Source organism: Octodon degus, unplaced genomic scaffold, assembly GCF_000260255.1.
Source record: "Octodon degus isolate 3935 unplaced genomic scaffold, OctDeg1.0 scaffold00090, whole genome shotgun sequence".
In the NCBI taxonomy this organism is placed as follows: Eukaryota; Metazoa; Chordata; class Mammalia; order Rodentia; family Octodontidae; genus Octodon; species Octodon degus.
This window is the reverse complement of record NW_004524666.1, coordinates 5,873,062-5,880,286: the sequence shown is the minus strand read 5'-3', so window position 1 is coordinate 5,880,286 and position 7,225 is coordinate 5,873,062. Positions and strand designations below refer to the sequence as shown.

At 40.8% G+C, this 7,225-nt stretch overlaps 1 pseudogene; it reads right to left on the bottom strand.

The window, feature by feature from the left end:
• Positions 1–4,486: 4,486 nt before the first annotated feature.
• LOC101565126 lies at positions 4,487–4,954 on the bottom strand (annotated as a pseudogene).
• Between the last annotated feature and the right edge of the window lie 2,271 nt (positions 4,955–7,225).

Here is a 7,225-nt window from a genome sequence, read left to right as displayed (position 1 = left end):
TGATGGAAAAGTTGTAGGGCTTTCAATGATAACAAATGGCCCACTGCAGCTCATGTGCCATGGGTTTGCCTCCATAGCTCCAGGGCCTCAGCCCAGACATTTCCACCTGCAGTGCCTGGGTATTGTAGGCACCAGGCTCAAGATCCCGACCAACCACTAGAGGGTCTCAAAGTAGAGAGAACTAGAAATACTTGATAAGGAATACTAATGATTATCATGATTGTGTTGTGAATGTGTCAAGAAAGCAGTTTTGCCGAGAGCAGAGGGGACCTTAGCAGAAATAGAAACTGCATGACCAAGACAGGAGCACCGTGCTGGCCCTTCTGTGAGTTGTCGCAGTTCTCCCTACAGCTGCTTCCAGTTCCATTCAGTTCTATAAGCGTCTCCTAACGGCATTACAGTGCAAGCAAACTGCTCCTGCGTATATGAGCTGGGACAAAAGCAACACTAAAGGTATCATTTGTCTTTTTTTCTTGTTTTCTTTCTTTTTTGAGGGGTTGTTGGGTTTTTTGAGCTCAGATCTCATGGTGTAGTCATGCTGGTCTTGTGCTCTCCATGTGGCTCACGCTGGCCTTGAATTTGTGATCCTCCTGATTCAACCTCCTGAGTGCTGAGATTACAGGCATGTGATACTATTCACATCTCACTTTTCTTTTGAATGTTCACTCAGACTACTTTGAGGTCACATTGAGAAACACCAACAGTGATTTAACAGAGACTCTAAATATGTATGTATTAGGATATAGACTATAAAGATGGTGTTGAAAGGTACTGAGTTAATTGGCATTTTAAAAAATTGTTAGATCTCATCGTATCATCTTCTAACATGCACAGATTTACTAACGTGTACATAATACAGACACATTTGGCATGTGACACCGAAGGCAAAAGCCGCAAAGGCAAAAAGAGGTAAATTGGACTTCATTAAAATAAACAGCTTTCATGTTTCTAAGAATACCATCAAGAGAGCAAAAAGACAACTCACAGAATGGGAGAAAATAATTGCAGCTCATCTATCTGATAAGGGCCTTGTATTGAAAACACGTGCACCTTCACATACAGATGCTCTCTGGTTGATGATGGGGCTCCACCCTGATAAACCCACTGTAAACTGAAGATATCAAGTCTAACCTGCACTTAAGGCACTTCAGCTACCGACCATCATAGCAACACAGTACACTGTAGTGCTTGTTGTCCTTTGTAATTGCGCTGGTGACTGAGAACTGTCACTGTCCAGCAAAGAAAGAAAGCAGAGAGAGACAGAGAGACAGAGAGACAGAGAGACCTGGAGAGAGAGAGAGAACCTATTATAGTGCATATTGCTACCTCTAGGCAAGATAAAAATTCAGTATGGGGTCTACTGAATATATATATATATATATATGTATCACTTTCACAGCACGATAACATTGAAAATCACTAAGTCAAACCATCATTAGTTGGGAACTACCTATATTTTAAACCTTTTAAATTTATCAATAAAAATAGAACCATACAACCCAATATAAAAATGAGCAAAAGAAATAAGTATTTTTCCAAAGAATATATATATATATATATATATATATATGGCTAGTAAACACATAAAAAATGTTCAGCTTCATCAGTCTTTGGAAAAATGCAAATCAAAACCACAATGAGCCATTTCATACACACTGGGATGGTTATAGTCATAAATATAGACAAAAAAGTGTTGGTGCAGATGTTAAGAAACTGGAAACCTTGTACGTTATTAGTAGAAACATATACCAATGCAACCAGTATAGGAAATAATTTGGTAGCTCCTCAGAAAAATACAGGCGATGGGAGTGTAGCTCTGAAGTGAAGAGCTTGCATGCGTGCATAAAGCCCTGGGCCTGGTACATCAAAAGAAAAAGAAAAAAAAAGTTACAATATGAGCTTGTAATCCCACACCTAAGTTTATATCTAAGCAAAGTCAAAATATGATCACAGAAACACCTGCTCATAAACGTTTATACAACCATTATTCTTAATAGCAAAAGTCTAGGGGAAACAGTGTGCTGACACATGCTTGCAATCCCAGCATCCTGCGAAACTGAGACAGGAGGACTGCAAGTGCAGTTTAGAAATATAGTTGTTGTGTTTTGGGGCTTTTACAAGGTGAACAATATAGTACAGGACACGTTTTATGATAGTATTTTATAATGAATCACCCATGAATCACATACAAGTGCAGGAAACCTATCCACACTCTAAATACTATCGAATCCAGCTGAGGGCCTAGAGCTCATAGCAATGGCTCCCACCGGTCCAACTGGAGGCCTAAAGCCCACAACAAAGTCCCGTACAGGCCCGCTTCATGGATCTGTGCTGGAAAGGCCCAAAGGTCAGTGGTGGAAGCTAAGAAGTCTATGCCAGTAGGATGAAAGATCTGTGCTAGCAGGCTGAGGAATCTGAACTAGATAGCAGGCTGAAGGTAAGCACCACAGCTCCCCCAAAATACCACAGCCATCCTCAGCAACAGTGAGATCCCAAGCTCCTCCAGTGATGAGGAAAGCTGAGTTCCCATCAGGAAAGCCAATGTGACAAGCTTCATGAGGTTGAGCAGTGCACCATCTTCCTTTCCAGAGCCAGGAAGTGATGCTCAAGATGAGGCCTCAAAGCTTCTCCAAAGTTCATCAGAAAAGCCCACATGACAAGATCCTCCAGCAGAGTAGCCCAAGAGAACTACCAGCTTCTAGCAGCTTCCAGCAGCTTCCAACAGCTCCAACAGCTTCTCCAAATAGCATCCCTAACAGTGTTTCAGCCACTTCTCCTGTTCTGCTTTTGTGCTGCCGGCAACAATCCTCAGGCAGGCTCCCACACCCAGCACCATGCTGGTTTGATTCAGCTGGGTATAGTAAGTTGACCACCTCTCAGAAATCCACGACAATAGTAATTTAGAAATACAGTGAGACTCTGTCTCAAAATAGAAAACTGAAAAAGGGCTGGGGATGTAGTTCAGTATAAAGGCCCTAGGTTAAATTCCCAGTCAAACAAACGACCGACCTAGGAACTACCTAAATGCCCACTGACTTATAGTGAATAAACAAAATGTGATAGATCTCAGCCACAAACAGAAAGGAGACGTTGATCCACGTCGACAGGGATGCATCTCGAACACACTATGCTAAGCAGGAAAAGGCAGACATAGAAGATTACATACTGAACCATCCCATTTGTCTAAAATGTCCAGAATAGGCCACTCTAGAGAAAAAGAAAGTAAATTAGCCATTCCCAGGCACTGAGAGAGTGGCATGAGGAGTGACTGCTAACAAACGTGCAGTTTCTTTGTAGGCTAATAGAAAAGTTCTGGAATCTCACCGTGATGGCTGCACAACTCTGTGACGTCTGACACCAATGTCATTAATAAAACACACATGACACACACATGTACATATTGTTAAAGCAAAATAAGAAGGCTGTGGGCATGGGGTGGTTTCTGTACTCAGAGCTATGGGGTAAACACATAAGAACTTAAGTTGGAGACACTGAAAGGGCTTGACAGCAGGGGGAGAGCCTGCCTTCGCCAATCACCCGCAGCTAACCCAACGGTTAACAGCTAGGAGCCCCCCATCAGACCACACCCAGGAAGGCAAAGCGATCACACCATGCCCAAATAAGGCGGGGGCCTAGCTGTGGCGATCAGGTTATTTCTCTAATTTGCTTCTGTGTTCAGCAGAGAAGTTTGCTGCTCGGGCTGCTGAGTAAAGTTCTCTGAACTGCTTGTGTTTACAAGTGCGGCCTGGCTCATGAATTACTCTTTTCTAAAAGAAACCATTACATTTATTTTGTCTTAAGTTTTAACACTATGTATTTAAAATATTTTTTTAAAAGGTTATTAGTACACATCTCCAGTGCATGCAGTTCACAAGTGTCCTGGGAGTGGTTACCCGTGCATATTGTAGCTTCTTAAATCCACTTTCCCTTCCCTTCCTCTCCCCCCTCCTCCTTGGCCTTTCCTCTCCCCTTTTCCGTTCTTGTTTATATTGTGTGTCTTAGCTCACATTATGGCATATAGTGTAGATGGGCTCACCAGGTTCCTGTACATATTTATTCCCCTCATTTTCCCTTCCCCTCCCCCTCACTCCCCCTCACTCCTCCCCCTTGTTCCCTGGGACCACTTCCCTACTGCATAGGATCCATTCCCTTGGCCCTCTCTACTCACCTTTCTTCCTTTCTTTTATTTATTTATTTATTTATTTATTTATTTATTTATTTATTTATTTATTTTTTTGTAGTTAACATCTACATACTGTACTTGTTATTTCTAGTCAGAATGCTAACAGTGGGTACAGTTTTCATTTTAAGTTTTGCTGTATTTTCTCAATTTTCTATAAGGAACTTATATAACTTTCTCCAAAAGTACAAGTACTAACCAGACCCGACCCTGCTTAGCTTCCGAGTGCAGACGCGATCCGGCGCGTTCAGGGTGGTAGGGCCGTAGACACTTCCTGTACTTTCCAAGGAGACTAAGCTAAAACGTTTACACGCACTCATTTTCATCGTCATTGCCAAAAGAAACGAGGCTGCTATTTTTTATTTGCTTTTGTGAGCTCTTTTTAAGGGACTCTTGCTTTTTACTTCATCCTCATTTTCCTTCTTTTTTGAGCTTGCTGCGGTGAAACCTGAGTATTTTTCATCTGAGGGCTGCTTGACTGGTTTTCAACGCATGATTCTTCCATCAGTTGGGGCTGGTTCTTCATCTACTTTGGGAGCCTTTATTTTCTTAATTTTCATGACTTCTTCAGCTGTCAGCTCCTTTTTCGAAACCCATCACTTGGGGCTGTTCATCCTCTTTGTCACTGTGATCACCCTCTTCATCTGGGAGCTGTGGCTGGATTCTCTTCGTCTCCACAGTGGGCCTTTCCAGGTAGTTGACTCGCTCCTTGAAGTGAGACAGGAACGCCGACTCTGCGGGCCGCACGTAGGACACCTAGTTTCACTGGCTCATGACAGCTCTGGGCAAACACTCTACTCATCTTTTATTATTTTCTTTGTTTGTATTTTACTTCATTCACATGAGTGCTACCATATGGCATTTAAGCTTAAGTGTCTGAATTATTTCACTCGACATCATATGTTCCAGGTGAATCCATTTTTTCTACAAATGCCTCAAATCTGTCATTCTTTATAACAGAGTAGTATCCCATTATATATAGATACTATATATTTTTTAAAACCCAATCATCTGTTAATGCATATACTGGCTACTTCTAGGATTTAGCTATTATGAGTTATGCTGTTGTAAACATTGCTATGCATGTATGCTGTAGAACAATGTCTTAAGCTCTTTGGGAAAGATAGCAGGGGTGTCACTGGATCGTATGGAATTTCTAATTTCAGTTCTTTGAAAAACTTCCAGACTGATTTCCCCAATAATTGTACTAGTTTACATTCCCACCAGCAATGCAGGAGAGTTCATTTTACACCATAGCCATGCCAGCATTTTTTATTGTTTGGTTTCCTAGTAATGGTCACCCTTTCTGAGTAAGATGGAGTCTTAATTTTTTTTAAATTTGCATTCCTTGAATGGCCGAGATACTAAGCATTTTTCATGTATTTGTTGACCAGTTGTATTTCTTCTTTGATGAAGTATCTGTTTCTCTAGCCCATTTTTTGATGAGGCTTTTAATAGGTTGGGTTTTTTTTAGTTATTTGCATATTCTTAGATATTAGTCCTCTGAAAAGTAGCTGGCAACAATTTTGCTCTTATTCTGTAGGTTGTCTCTTCACTCTGTTGATTGATTCTTCTACTGTTCAGAAGCTTTTTAGTCTGTTTAATCCCATTTGTTGATTCTTGCTGATATTTCTTTTACAATCAAGGTTGCGTTTAGGAAAATTTTTTTTTATGTCTCTAATTTTTTCTCTACTTTATCTTATATGAAGTTTAACGTTTGCATTAATGGTTGCATCTTTGATCTATTCAATTGTAACTTAGCATAAGGTAAGAGATAAAGGTCCATCCAGTTGCATTCTTCTACTAACAGGTAACCAGTTTTCCCAGCAGCGCTTGTTGAATAGGCTCCTCCAACATGCTTTTGGACCCCTTGCCAAAGATAAAATAGTTGCCTGTGTCTGGGGCGGTTTCTGTATCCTCAGTTCTGTTCCACTGATCCATGTGTCTGGTTTTGATCCAGTACTATGCATTTTTATACTATTGCTTTGTGGTATAGCGTGAAAGTGTGGCAGTGCTATGCCACCTTCTTTGCTCTTGTTGACCAAAATTATGTTTGCTCTTTTGGATCTCTTCTTTTCCATATGAAATTTAGGATTTAACAATACATTTTGCAAATGTCTCTAAGAGACAGAGGGAGGGGGTGAGTGGGGAAGGGAAGTAAAATACTAAAATGCATTGTGTACGTTTATCAGCTCCCCATGATGCACGGCATCATTATACACCGTAAACATATACTGATTATTTTTTGAGGAATTTACTGACAGGGCACTGAATTCCACATGTGTTCATCCCCAAAACAGCTCTCGTTGGCAACACATTCTGTGCCTCAGAATTTTCAAGGAATAGCTGCAGAAAGGCTGGCTCATTTCCCCCTCCATAGTTCTCAGATTGATTATGAAGTCCGACTACAGAGCTTTATTCTCTTTCCTAAAATGAAAATTTCAAATCTTATTTCTCTGGTCTTGATACAAAATACATATTTAAAAGGCTACTATTTTTAATTAAGCATTTCAGTAAATCTACACCAGTGAAACTTTAGACGGTACATTAAATTCTTTATATCAAATTGTGTAACAATTCTAAGATTACTGATTTATAATTTGATTTTATAGGTGATTTTTTTTAACCTGTATGCCTCTGTTTTCTGATCTACAAAATGAGATTTTTTTTTTTTTTTAATGTATTTAGTACTGGGTCTACAGGGTCCCATTACACAGATCGGACTTGTGGTGATCCTCCTGTTATCAGCCTTCCAAGTGCTGGGATTACACGTGAGCGCCACCACACCCAGTCTCAGTGGCTACTTCAGCATGCCACGAGAGCCAGGCTGGCACGGCATGCGAGGGATCGAACCCCGGTCCCTGTGCCTGCCTAAGCAGGCACTTCAGTCTGCTGAGCTATCTGGCCAGCCCTAGAATGAGAATTCTGTGGTGATTTGTAGCAGCACTCACCACTTGAGCTACTCTTTTTTTTTTGGTATCAGGGATCAAATTCAGGATCTTGCACTTGCTAGGCAGGCACTTTAGAGCTATTTAAAAAAAAAAA